The 12,526-nt window shown below is 42.5% G+C and overlaps 1 protein-coding gene across 1 annotated transcript in view; it reads left to right on the top strand.

Annotated features, from left to right (window-relative positions):
- The first annotated feature begins 7,229 nt into the window (after nucleotides 1–7,229).
- Nucleotides 7,230–12,526, top strand: part of PRICKLE1 (prickle planar cell polarity protein 1) — a 64,945-nt gene continuing 59,648 nt past the window's right edge. The window contains exon 1 of the mRNA XM_082073096.1: nucleotides 7,230–7,400. The gene's annotated coding sequence lies outside the window, so the exon portion shown is untranslated. The remainder of the gene's footprint in view (nucleotides 7,401–12,526) is intronic.

Raw genomic sequence — 12,526 nt, 5'->3', positions numbered from 1 at the left:
AAAGAAACAAAATTTGCTACCTTAGTGACCTTCCAGTTTACCTCTTCAAGTGGAAAACCATTTAGTTCCTTTCATTTTTAGCATGACACTCAAAAAAATGCTGGATATTTCAAAAGGACTGTTGTCAAGATCAGACTTTACCTGAGTCCAATTGACTAAGAAATTATTTCATTAACAGTGATTTTGATGAAGACCAGTACTGATGTTTTTAGTGTTTCCTAGAGATACTTTTTCTAGGTATGCTTCATGACCAAAGACAAAAGGAGATTTTCCATTGATTTAGATGTCCAGCAGGTCAGGTCCTGTATCCACGGAACTAATAAATCAATTAATAAAGTCAAAATTCCATAAGATTTGAAAACCAACTTCTTACAGCAACATAAATTTATTGTTGTTCATTTTGAATCTAGATTCTGGGTGGCACTTAGTACGCAAAAAAACCCCCACAAATTAGGCTAAAGAAAAATGTAGCATGGGAATTAAATTGATTTGTTTTTATGAATGTGTTTTACTTTTTGTAACAGTGGTGCATCGGTCACATAATAATAGAGGAGACTAAAATCTATAATCATAACGGCATCCTTGCATTAGACAGAAGTAATGCATGGGGAAAAACAGAAAATATTTCAGGCAGCAAATGTCATCAGTGTGCCCATACATTAATAGGCTCTAGCAGATTACACTTTTGTACAATCATTACTCAGTGCCTCAATCAGGCTACTCACATTTTAATTTCAATTTGATTTAATTGCAAGAATTGTAATTTCTAAAGAAATTATCAGTACAGAATCCACTAGTGTTTTATCTTAATTACAGCTTATTCTTCATGTCATCTATTCTTCTATGAGTATGATGAATAATTGATTACATCATTTGCTACAATTATTTGATGAATAATCAATGGTATTCAATCAATTTGTTTAGCGATTGTACTTTGCAATTTACATTTAAGTAAAAGATTAAGATCTTCTGCACAGTTAAATAACGAACTATGTTTAAATAATGTTAAAACCGTAACACAGTGAAACAAAAGCTAATCAAGTTAGGGTTGTGATTTACACTTGTGCCGTTATAGAGAAGGAAAAGGACAAATGGTATGGCATATCATCCATACCTTCTAACATCCTGGCTTCTCAAAGTGTAATTTTAAACTAAATCAAATTTAATAAGAACAAAAGATTCTTAAAATCATCATGGATATTTATCAAAAATAATATTTATTGCCTTCCATCAAGTTTTTTTCTGTGTAGCACTTACAAATCTGGGTTGATCTTCTGAAATGGCTGATCATCAAGTGTCTCAGTGGCTGTGGGATCAGACATATGCCCTCAAAGCTGTTTCATCTCTCAAAGCCAGGACCACAGAAGGTTGTCCAATCTTGATGTCTCCTGTTCAAACAGAAACACCTCCAGGCAACCAAATGCACACACTCTTGGGGAAAACGCTGTGAAAAATCCATGGTGGCCTCACAGGCGTACAGGCAGGAGTCTAACGCCTGGTGGGACTGCGAAATAAATACGCAAAGGACCGCTGGGTTTCTGAATATTCATCTGGAACTAGAGAAACACAGGGAGTTTTGCCATTATTTCATGAATACAACTGGATTCATCTGAGACCACTCAGAAGGCAGAGTTCAATCATCCACGGCTGGAACAGATACAGAAATGTTGGGATGTTTTCCAAGAGCAGCTCCAGACGTCACTGCCACTGGCAGGACCGACTCCAGCTCCGGCGGGAGGGAGCACAAGGCACAGCTGTGGATCTCAGAAACAGGACTGGAATTTCTTACACATATTGTAAACTAAATGTTGTTCTTTTTGTCTCAATCAAGCTGCCCATTTTGTCCTAGTCCATGGGAGATAACTAGGCTAGAAGAACCAATGAAGAAGTCTGTGATCAAAGGCAGGGTATGAAGCCTTTGTATAAGGGTAACTTCTTAGCCCAGGTAGAGAGGACATAGGGAGTTAAACAGCTAGGGAAGATGCCTGGGAATGAAATCCATAAGAAACTTTTTTTAGCTGGCCATGCAAGGATTCAGCTGACTTTTAAAGAGAGATTAGGAAGGACTGTATAGCTGAAAACGTTATGGAGCCATAGGATAAGGCCAAAATAAACAAAACAGGCAAAAATCAGCATGAGAGCTCTTATACAAAAAATGAAGGACTATTGCAAAAATAAATCAGAAAAGGAGACCTTGTAGCCTGAAACAATACTTGAACTGGACAACCTGAGAAGTCATCCCCTCTCCCAAAGTCAAGCATGAATTCCAGCTTTGTCCATAGCCTGTATCAGGATGTGATTCCCTCCATGCATGCTACACCCAGGTTTACTTGGGAAAAGAAATCAAACCTGAACACTGAAATGGAGTCAGAGTACTCCTCAGTCTATCCCTGATTTGAATGAGGGTTGATGAGTTTTCTGACTGCCCTCAAAGACCAGCCAGCACTTGGAGAAGGTTTGATGTATGTTCAATTAAGGCTGAGAGAGTTGAAGTCATTCAGCCTGGAGAAGAGAAGGTTCCAGGAAGACCTTATAGGTGGCCTTTCAGTACTTAAAAGGGGCCTATAAGAAAGATGGGGATAGACATTTTAGCGGGGCCGGTTGTGATAGGGCAAAGGGTAATGGTTTAAAACTAAAGGAGAGGAGATTCAGGCTAAACATGAGGAAGAAATTTTTTACAATGGGAGTGGTGAAACACTGGCCCAGGTTGCCCAGAGAGGTGGTAGATGCCCCATCCTCGGAGACATTCAAGGCCAGGCTGGATGGGGCTCTGAGCAACCTGATCTAGTTGCAGATGTCCCTGCTCATTGCAGATGACCTTTGAAGGTCCCTGCCAACCTAAACTATTTTATGATTCTATGATGTAGATTGTTGAGGCTCCTGAGGATACACAGGAGAAAAGCAATACATCTAAGGTAGTGGGGAAAGCAATCCTCTTAATGAGTGACATTTTTAAGACTGCTTTTTTAAAGACAAATCTATACAACTGATAAAGAATGTATTGCTGGGTACAAGCCAAAGAAAGGAGTTGGGTTTATAAGAATCAGCATGAGAATCATGCCTAATTGCTTCCAGCAGTCCACATGAGTTGCTTCTAGTTGAAGTGGCCCAGAGCACACAATGCAGAACTAGAACAAGGTGCTCTTGTTAATACAATTCATTTATGTGCTTCTAGACAGCTTTTTGTCTGAAAAGCTCAAGTGCTGCATAGAGCAGCCTTACTAAGCCTTACGAGACCCATGTGGTGCAAGACAGTTTTATTCTCTGCATGCAAGCAGGGAAACTGAGGCATTCCTACTGCTACTGAGAAGTACAAAGAGGAAAAGAATGGCCATTGAAGAAAGAAACAAAAAGAGAAAGTATGAATGAAATGTACAGTGTTGTATAAAGTGAACAGCAGAAATTAAGCACGTCCTCCCCCAAAATCCCCAAAAGAAGCTGGCTTATGCTTCACACCACAGAGAAAAGCTAAAACAAGAGTACAGTCTCTCCTTGCAAAAACAAACAAATAAACAAACAAAACCTTGCCCCTAATCTAACACAAATTTTGTTTTAAATACATCATAAAACTACCAGGTAGACACCTGTGGGGTGGCCTAATGTTAGTATAAAGGCTGCTATGCTTCACTCAAACTCTACGTCTCCAGGCATGACCTTTTTCCATTCCCCAATACTTTAACTGCTTTAGCAATTAGGCAGCACAGCCTGACCTGTATCTTCAGTATTGGCTGAATCCAACAGCCCCAGATCATAAGATCATCATTGGGAGTGACCTCTGGGGCCATCTGGTCTAGCCACCTCCAGCTAGCCTCAAACATACATCAGTGCTAGATTGCATTTTTGATACCTAAGGAGCTATTTTTGTTCACCTACCTGCAGTTGCAGTCTCAACTTTGTATGTAAGGTTTCAATATGAAAACATGGGATACTTCAAAGATAATAAGAAATATTTGAAGTATTCGCTGGAAGAGGTAGAATTGGAAAAGCAGGTCTGATGGATTGCTCTAGGCATTTCCTTCCAGGGTACCTATGTGAATCTACACAGATTCTTTTCCTTCTACTTCAAAATCACAAAAACTTTTCATAAATTTTCAGTGCCTGTAACATAGGCCAAAAATTGCATTCCTCACATGAAATTCATGATAGCTGTCAGCACTACTTTCTAGAGAAAAATCCTAAACATAGAACATATTTTAGAATCTATTTTTCATACAGCAGGTAACAGCCCCATGGAAGCGGGGGTTTTTACTATGTTAAGGTAACAAAGCTGGGACTCAAGCCCCTTCTAAACTTGCTTATCAGTAGTCTATATGTTTTTTCTTGCATAAATATTTTTGAAATATCGAATAAAAGTTTAAGATATACAAACAGAAATTGTAATTCTGGGCCTTTTTATGTGCAAGTTTTCCTTGTACCTTCTCTCAACCCACTGCAGTGGCACAGTAGACCTCATCCTCAAATTATCCAGACTTCAGGTGAATGAAAAATGCATGCAGCTAAAACTTGTGAACAGTACCCAAGGCTAGAATGCAATGAAATCACAGGAGAGCGACATATTTCCCACAAGAAATGCAAAAAAAAAAAAAAAAAGGGAAAAAAAAAAGGAAAAAAAAAAAGGAGAATACTGAGAATATTATAGCCCCTTCCCCAGTAGCTGTATTTTTTTTATTCTGAGATAAAGTCCCATAGCTCCAAAGAGAAAACTGTCTGCACTGATTCATCAGGACTACAATTGGTAATTTGAACATGCTTTATTTCTTGTGCATGTTGTGAAAAACAGAGCCGGTTGTAACACTATTAAAGCAGTTATACTGGATTTGCATTGCAGACATGGCTGTAGAACGGGTAAATTACATTACTGTAGCAAACTTCCCAGGCTACCCATATGGTTAAGTAGAAACTAAGAGTTTATAGCTTAATTAGAGGCATTTGTAAGTGAGGATCAGATAAACAGATATACAACTTAAAAGAGTGCATTGGCCATAAATTCTTTCATTCCAGATTCAGATCTGCTAATATATGACTGTAAACACCTTTGACAAGGTTATTTAAAAGCCAAGCAGTCTTATTTCCTATGCCTTTGGAACCTGAAGTGGGAAGAAGTAAATGACGGAAATCATGCAATGCTGCCAGCACAGTCTAAATGTATTTAGATCTTACTGATAAGTGCTACAGAAATGCTTGACTAGGTGGCAGGGAAGAACACAGGACAAGGGACAAACAGCTCCATGGCTGCAAGCAGATGGCTACAAGCAGCCCTTTTGCCATCTTTGCCACCTTTTTCTTCATGTTCCCTTCAGAATGTATTCATTTGTTCACATTTCCACTTCATCCTTTTTTTATTTTTTTTTTATTTTTTTAATTATAGGAGACATCCAAATCCGTTCTGATGAGAAAAGTGATGGAGACTTCTTTTAATGAGATTTCACCTGTCTGTACAAGTGTCTTTGATTTCTCTCTGAAAACTTCCATGCAGATGCGATGTTTATTTTCAAACTTGGTTAAGATTTAAAAGGAAGTGTTCAGCAACATGATGGTGATACCACATCTAGGCTGCGAGACAGAAGACCAGAGCACCCAGGCTTAGAATTGCAACTGAAATCTTTAAGGTGATAAGTAAGTTTAACACGCCTGCCTGTCATGAAGTTGTAGCCTAGGGTTGTAGTCTGAAGTTGTTTCCTGTGAGTGCTACATTTTTATTTTTTTCGGATACAGAAAGATGATTTTTGACCAGACTGGATTCCAGATAACAAACTTAATTCTGCTAACAGAGGAAAAACAAATGTACTTCAAAATATGAAAGGAAAATTGCCATTTCCTAACCTCAAATAATTCCTTGTTTAGAGAACCAAGAGAGACACTGCCAGAGAACAGACCAAATTTCAGCTTTATATTAAGCTTTCATGGATCCAAACACATTTGTTTCACCAAGTGAGGAGAGTTTGCGATGGCTTAGAAGTTATTCCGGTAAAATTCTCTCACTTTCTAAGTTGCCTTTATAGAAAAAACAAACAAACAAACAAACAAACAAACAGTAAGTTAAACATCTTCATGACCCTTTTCTTTCATTTTTGTTTTTTTTCATTGAGGATTTAAACACTGCAAGACCGCAGAGAACCAAGAGCTCCATTCTGGTTGCTTAAAGGGTGTGAGGTGTGAGCAATTGAGACAAGGGCTGCAGACTCCAATATCTTTAACAGATACCAAAAGTGCCAATAACACTACAAGGGAAAGGATTTAAATGTATACCTGGCTACTTCAGTGCCTCCTTAACGCCTACCGCATTAGTTTTGCCATCTTATTTACGTTAAGAGCAGGGCAGCTTTGCTTTGGGAAGTGCACACCCCTGCCAGCCCTCTCGGGGAGCTGCTCCGGCTCCACACTCCCGGAGGGCGAGGGCCCCGCGCCCCGCTCTCTCCAGAAATATAAACAATAAATCAAGACAATTAAATAACAGTATTCCCTGAAAATAAAACAAACAGCTTCAGAACAAATATGAGGCCTTGGTACTTATTTTAAAAATGCTCTTTAAGCTGCAATGATTGTTTGCTGCTACCCTTATGTACAGTCATGCTGAATAAGCTATAAATGAATGGAAAGTTAAATGTATTCGCGAGGTGTTAATGTCTACATCTTATTATTTGCAATGTCCCGGGTGCAGCCGGTGGGGATGTGCACCCACCGACTGCACCGTGCGCAAATACAGCCGGGGCGGGTTCCATCGCCACCCCCTGCATTGGTCAGCGGGAAAAGTTTTTTATTAACTTTCCTTCTCCTGCTCCCTCGGGGAGGAGCCAGCAATTGGCGTCAGAGCTCTGTCTGACCGGAGGAAGCGGAGAGGGGAGCCTGCCCGTCCTCCGCCTGTTCCCCGGCCTTCCTACACTGGGGAGAAACGGGGTTTCCACAAGTTTTGTCGACCCCCACCCGAGTTTCAAGCGGCAGCGCACCGCCCCCCGCGTCGCTGCCGCCGCTGGGCAGCCGGGCTGGGCGGAGCGAGCCGATGCTCCGCCCCTCTCGCCCCGTCGCCCCGCCCCGCTGGGTTTTCCGAGCCGCGGGCCGTCCCGGCGCGACGGCGATTGGCGGGCGCGGCGGGCGGCAGCCAATGGGCGCGGCGGAACGCGCATGTCGCCGTCCCGGGCGCGGGGCGGTGGAGCCCATTAGGGCGGGGAGCGGGCGCGGGGCTCGGCCACTCGCGGCGGGGGTGCCGGCGGCAGAGGCGGCTCCGGGCGGTCGGTCTGTCCGAACCCTCCGCGGCGCTGCCGGCGATGCGCGCTTCTCACCGGCGCTGACTCCCCGGGACAGAGCCGGGTACCCTCCTCCTCCGCTGTCGATGTGACGGACCCCGCCGCTGCTCGCCGCTCGGGAATACGTCGCCGTGGTTCTACCGCGCAGCGGGGAGGGTAAGTGGCGGCTCCGGCGGGGGAAAGCCGGTGGGCGCGGGTGGCAGCCAGCAGCGACGCGCCGGGACGTCCGGTGGGTTTGTCGGGGCGCCGTCCGCAGCCGGGACCGTGCCGCTGGCCGTTCCTGCGGCATCCTGCCCGGGGTCTGCATCGCCGGGAGGTGCCGGTGCTGAGCCGCCCGAGCACGGCGCCGGCACCCGTCAGCGCCGCTGGTGCAGCGACGTCCTGCACGGAGTTGTTGGACGGGGGCTGCGGGCTCGGGAGGTGGCGGGGGGTCCTGTTGAGCCCCGCGGCGGCTGTCGGTGGGGATGTCGCGGCGCCGGCTCCGTGTCCCCGGCGGAGGGGGGAGGCGCGGCGGGCGAGGGTCCAGATACAGTAACTCAGCTGTTGCCTATCAGTGGGGTGACAACTGGCCACTTCCAGGTAGCCTCCGCCTTCTCCCTTGTTCTTAGCGAAGTGTCAGAGTCTCGACGCCCTCCTGCTCTGAGTGGGGGACCCGGGGGGTCGGGGGGAGTGACCTCGGTTTGCCATCCCGGCGGCACCTTTCAGGCTCTCCGCTGCGAGCGCGTTGTGCTGTGGGGGGTGACCCCCACCCCCACCCTCTGACAACGCCTGAGAGGCAATATGGCCCTAGCCCAAATATGTATTTTTTCTTCCTCAATGAAGAGAGCTATGGAATGGCAATGGACACTCCTTGAGCGCCTTCTCCCACACTTATTCCCACCGGCGGATTTCAAACTCCAGCAGACACCATTTATCATCCAGCTGGGCTGAGTCCAGGGCGCCTTCGTTGTGGTCTGAGCCTGGAGTGGCTGGGTCTGGCCTTGGACAGGAATCTGTCATTGTACCCCAGCGGGATGGCCGAGGAAGGCAAAATAAAGCACCCGCCAGTACCAGTGTTTCTAAATGCCATCAACTGAAGGGCCAGGAAACACAGCAGGGGATATTTTACAAGCTCTCGGAGAAATGTTTATACAGAGGATTTAAAGGTTAACAATGCATATTCCCTACATGCTAAAACCTAAAAGGTGGCAAAAATAAATGGCTAGCGTTACCACTGGTGAAATTCCCTCTTTTTGTTGTTTAGCTGGTACCTGAGGTCTTTAAACTGCATGTTTTTGCATGGCAAACTCAAGAGTGACTGGTGTGGTTTTCTAGCAGGATGTGTTTTTCCCCCTTTAGCTCTAGTTATTATCATCTCTAGGAGCAAATATTGTTATTTGTGTTACTTCTCTACAGCACAGGTTTATTGCTTTAGCCAGGTTTTCCTCCCCAAATGTCAGCAGGTCAGAGTGAGCTTGGAAAGGGAACGAAGAGGAGAGGAGAGAAGCAGAGCACTGAACTCTGACTGCAGTGACAGATTCTTTCATTTCTCAGCGCAGAGCCCCAGATGAGCTGGGCTGGTGCAGTTCTGCCAAAAACACAGTTAATTGTCTCCTGTAAATCAAGGTCCACAGAGCTGCTCTCTTTCTGTATAACAAAGGATTTTGTAATAAGTAAGCCCAGATCAGTCATATAAAAATTTTAACATCAACTGGGCAAGGTGTGTGTGTGGGGACCTTACAGGGTTAATAGCTAAACTATTAAGATTGGAGTCAGATGTGGGTAATAGCAACAGGAGAGTCTGGTTTTTCCTAATATCCTGTAGTATGATAACTCTGAAGAAGGTAATTGTTTAAAAAAAAAAATAAATCTGTTTCAGTTTAAGATGTATTGAGCAAGAAGAACCTTACGTAAACATAAGAATCCTTTTCTTGTTTGGAAAGGCAAGAAATGGCTAGAAATGTCATCTGAACTTAAAAGTGAAAGACTACAAACTATGCATGGCTTTCCATGCATGTGTGCAAGACTGTTATTAATCTCACTTTCAACTAGCTTATTCTATGTCTTAGGGGGACTGGGGTGTTTAACTTGGGCTTTTGGCAAAACCACTTCTGTGGGTGTTGTTTTGTGTTTTTTGTTTGGTGTGTGTGCTTGGTTTGGTTTTTTTGCTGTTGTTGTTTTTTTCCCTAGCAAACAAGTTCTTTCTAAGGTTTAATAAAATGTTTAGAATACAGGAATAGGAAATATCAAGTGTCTTCCAAAGGAGAAATGTTGGGTGTGGGGGAGTGGAGACAGATTTTACTTACATATATAATAAGTTGGGAATGTATATTTGTATATAAGGAAGAGATCTGAAGAATGACTTGGCATGCTAATGGCCTGGCTTTTCAGAACTTCAAGAGTTTGGTCTGTCTCCCCCTATGGTTATAAGAAGAGATTAAATGCATTTGGCATATTTAATTAATTAGCATATGAAAATCAGATGGCTTTTACTTTGTCATTGTTTTCCTGTGAAACTTTTCTATGCTAACAAACATCTACATTTTACAGACTAATTTAAATGGCTTTGCTTCATATTATGTCTTTGCAGATGGCTTTGACCCTTTCTGATGCTGCAACCTGAAAGTTCTTTCCCTTTGTAATATGAATCTTGTGTAATATATTGTCAATGTCTGCTGTACGCAACTTCTAACAGAATAGACTTAAATTTAAAGCCTCTGTTTGCTAGGTCTTGTGCATTCCAGAGTTAATTGTATGTGCAGTGGTGAAGTCCATTCAAAACAAACAAGCTGGGTTTTGTTTCTGTTTTCTACCACTTCCTTATCCTAAAGTAAAGAGATGCCTGCTGTTGGGGTATAAAAGCATCCTCTGAAACATTTTCTTAATAAAACTATCGTATTGGAAAATTGTCGTATGATATATTACATTAAGAATACTTGATTATGAGACGGGTGCACAATGACCTAGTGGTTTATATCAGTATTCAGCGTACCCAGTTGTATTAAGGCTTAAACTTCATTTTGGCCAGCACTGTGTTCTGCTTGTGCTCTTTAAACAGAGGTAAACTTGAGGTTAGCTCCAGTCATTAGTGTATGCTTGGTGCAAGCCATGCGTGCTTAGGTCTTGCTGCTGGAAATGTTTACAAAAATGAGTAGCTTTTACTTGTGTGCTTAAATTGTTTGGATTAGGAGTTGTATAATGGGAAGAACCGTCTTGGAAGGATACAGCAAAGCTATTACGAGTCTTTTCCCCCTCCCACCTCATGGCTGAAGAATGGTGGGAAGAAACATGTTTTGCAAGTAACAGCACACTGAAGTCGTAGCATTTCTGGAAGAAATTCCCAGATAGGCTATCAGATCACAATTTGCTAAAATTACATGTTTTTTACAGAAACCACAGTTTGACTGCTGGGTCGTGGTCAAAGGGAATTTCCAGTTACTGAGGAAAAAGTCTGCTATAACTCTTTCTCTTTGTATTTTGCTTGTTTATATTGTGCTCTAAATACATTATACTTATTTTGGCAATACTAAATGAGCAAATGACTTCCCAGCACAAACTGACAATACTTCTCAAGCATGTTTTTGTGCAAGGAGGTTTTTCTTAATGTACAAAGTGAGTGACATGCTCAGATACAAGAGGTATGAGCCAATACAAACACTTTTAGTATTTTAGAAGTATCTGTAAATGACAGGGTTTTGGTTTTTTTCCTAGTTTACCTTTTGTTGGAACTCTGCCTGGAAGTCGAACTCCTTAAATGTTCTTAAATATAACCATAAGATTGGTGAGTTGCTTTTCAAGATCATTTTGAACCTATCAAGCTCAGAGTGTGTTTTCTAGCTTGTAAACCTGGGGTAGGTAGTCTCTCAGGTAGGCCTTTGATTTCCAAGTGGATTACACATCAACAAAAGCTGGAACTGTGTTCTTTCAGTTGTTCTGTACCAAAGTCATGTACTCCTGTCTAAGGCTTGTGTTTGAAACATTGATTTATAGCGCTTGATAGCTCTTGCTGTTCTGCCTTGTGTGCTTCTCTCCTTCATTTTCCCTCTCTTCCCTCACCCCTTACTCCCTTGCTCTCTAGTTCTACTGAGTTGGCAATAAGGTGATAAGAGTGCTATGGAGTGTGCTTGCAGGTTTGTATCTATGACAGTTTTATTCAGTTACCCCTCTTTTATCTGCGCAATTACCATCTTTGACTTTAGTAACAATTCTGTTTTGTTGTTTTTTTTTTTTTTTTGAAATGCTTCCAGTTATGCACAATATTGGCTTCGTGGAGCAGCTGCATACCAAAAAAGCATTTCTAGCTGCCATCCAAATATTGAAATATGATTACTTTGCTTTTATTTAAATTTCGTTTTCTGTGATGTTTTAATAGCCACCTTTTTGAGCTTGTTGTCTGCTAACTTTGCATCAGGTAGCCCCAGTCTTAGTATTGTGTGATTCTAGAACTAGGCTTTTCTGACAGCAATTTGCCAAATCCATGTCTAATGTTTGTGTTAACGTGATGTATATGAAAACTGACTTCTCAGTGGATTTGATCACTGATTTGTATAATTGCAATTGGCATGATTCAAAATCTGCATGTCAATATCATGATGCTTTTTTTTAAGCAGGGTGTCGTTAGTACCTTACATTTTCTTAAAGGGAGTCTTCATTGTCCAAACATCTTAATTTATCAAGGTATTTGAGTGCTCTAAAAAGAAAATAAGAATATAGGTGCAGTTACAATTATAGCAATGTAGGCTTCAGATCACACTGTGTGGTACGACTCTTGCATTGTCTTGTTCTGTAGGAAAGCTGCATCTTCTCCCACCAGTCTTAAAAAGACTGAAATGAAAAGCTTATCTATTAAGAATTGTACAATTGAATCTTTAAACATATCTAAGACAGATACTTCTACACCACTCTTCAAAGCACATGTCTCTTCTGTCTTCCCATGTTCCTTGTTAGAGCAATGTCAACCACATCTGACACAAGTGCTGTAATTGTTCAGCCTTACCCGTTTTACCCTCCCCTAATCTCTTCATTAACAAAGTACTGTTGTGACAGAGATAGTGCTGGCTCAGCAAGAGGCTCCACCGGGGCACCCGGACACTCTTGCTCAACCTGTCAAGCGCTTGGGGTAGTTGGACGCTGCTCTCACCCATGGCCCGTTCCTGTAGCAACACAAATACAATAACCATGGCACAGATTTAAAGCCACCTTGCACTTTCAAGTGTGGATTAACTTGTCTAACCACAGTAAAAGCTGACTTGTTTGCAAGTATGTTAAAAATTAGTGCATGATTAGTGAAGATGTTTTTTAAA

Source organism: Streptopelia decaocto, assembly GCF_964273445.1.
Source record: "Streptopelia decaocto genome assembly, chromosome: 1".
Taxonomy (NCBI): domain Eukaryota; kingdom Metazoa; phylum Chordata; class Aves; order Columbiformes; family Columbidae; genus Streptopelia; species Streptopelia decaocto.
This window is presented reverse-complemented; position numbering and strand designations above follow the sequence as displayed.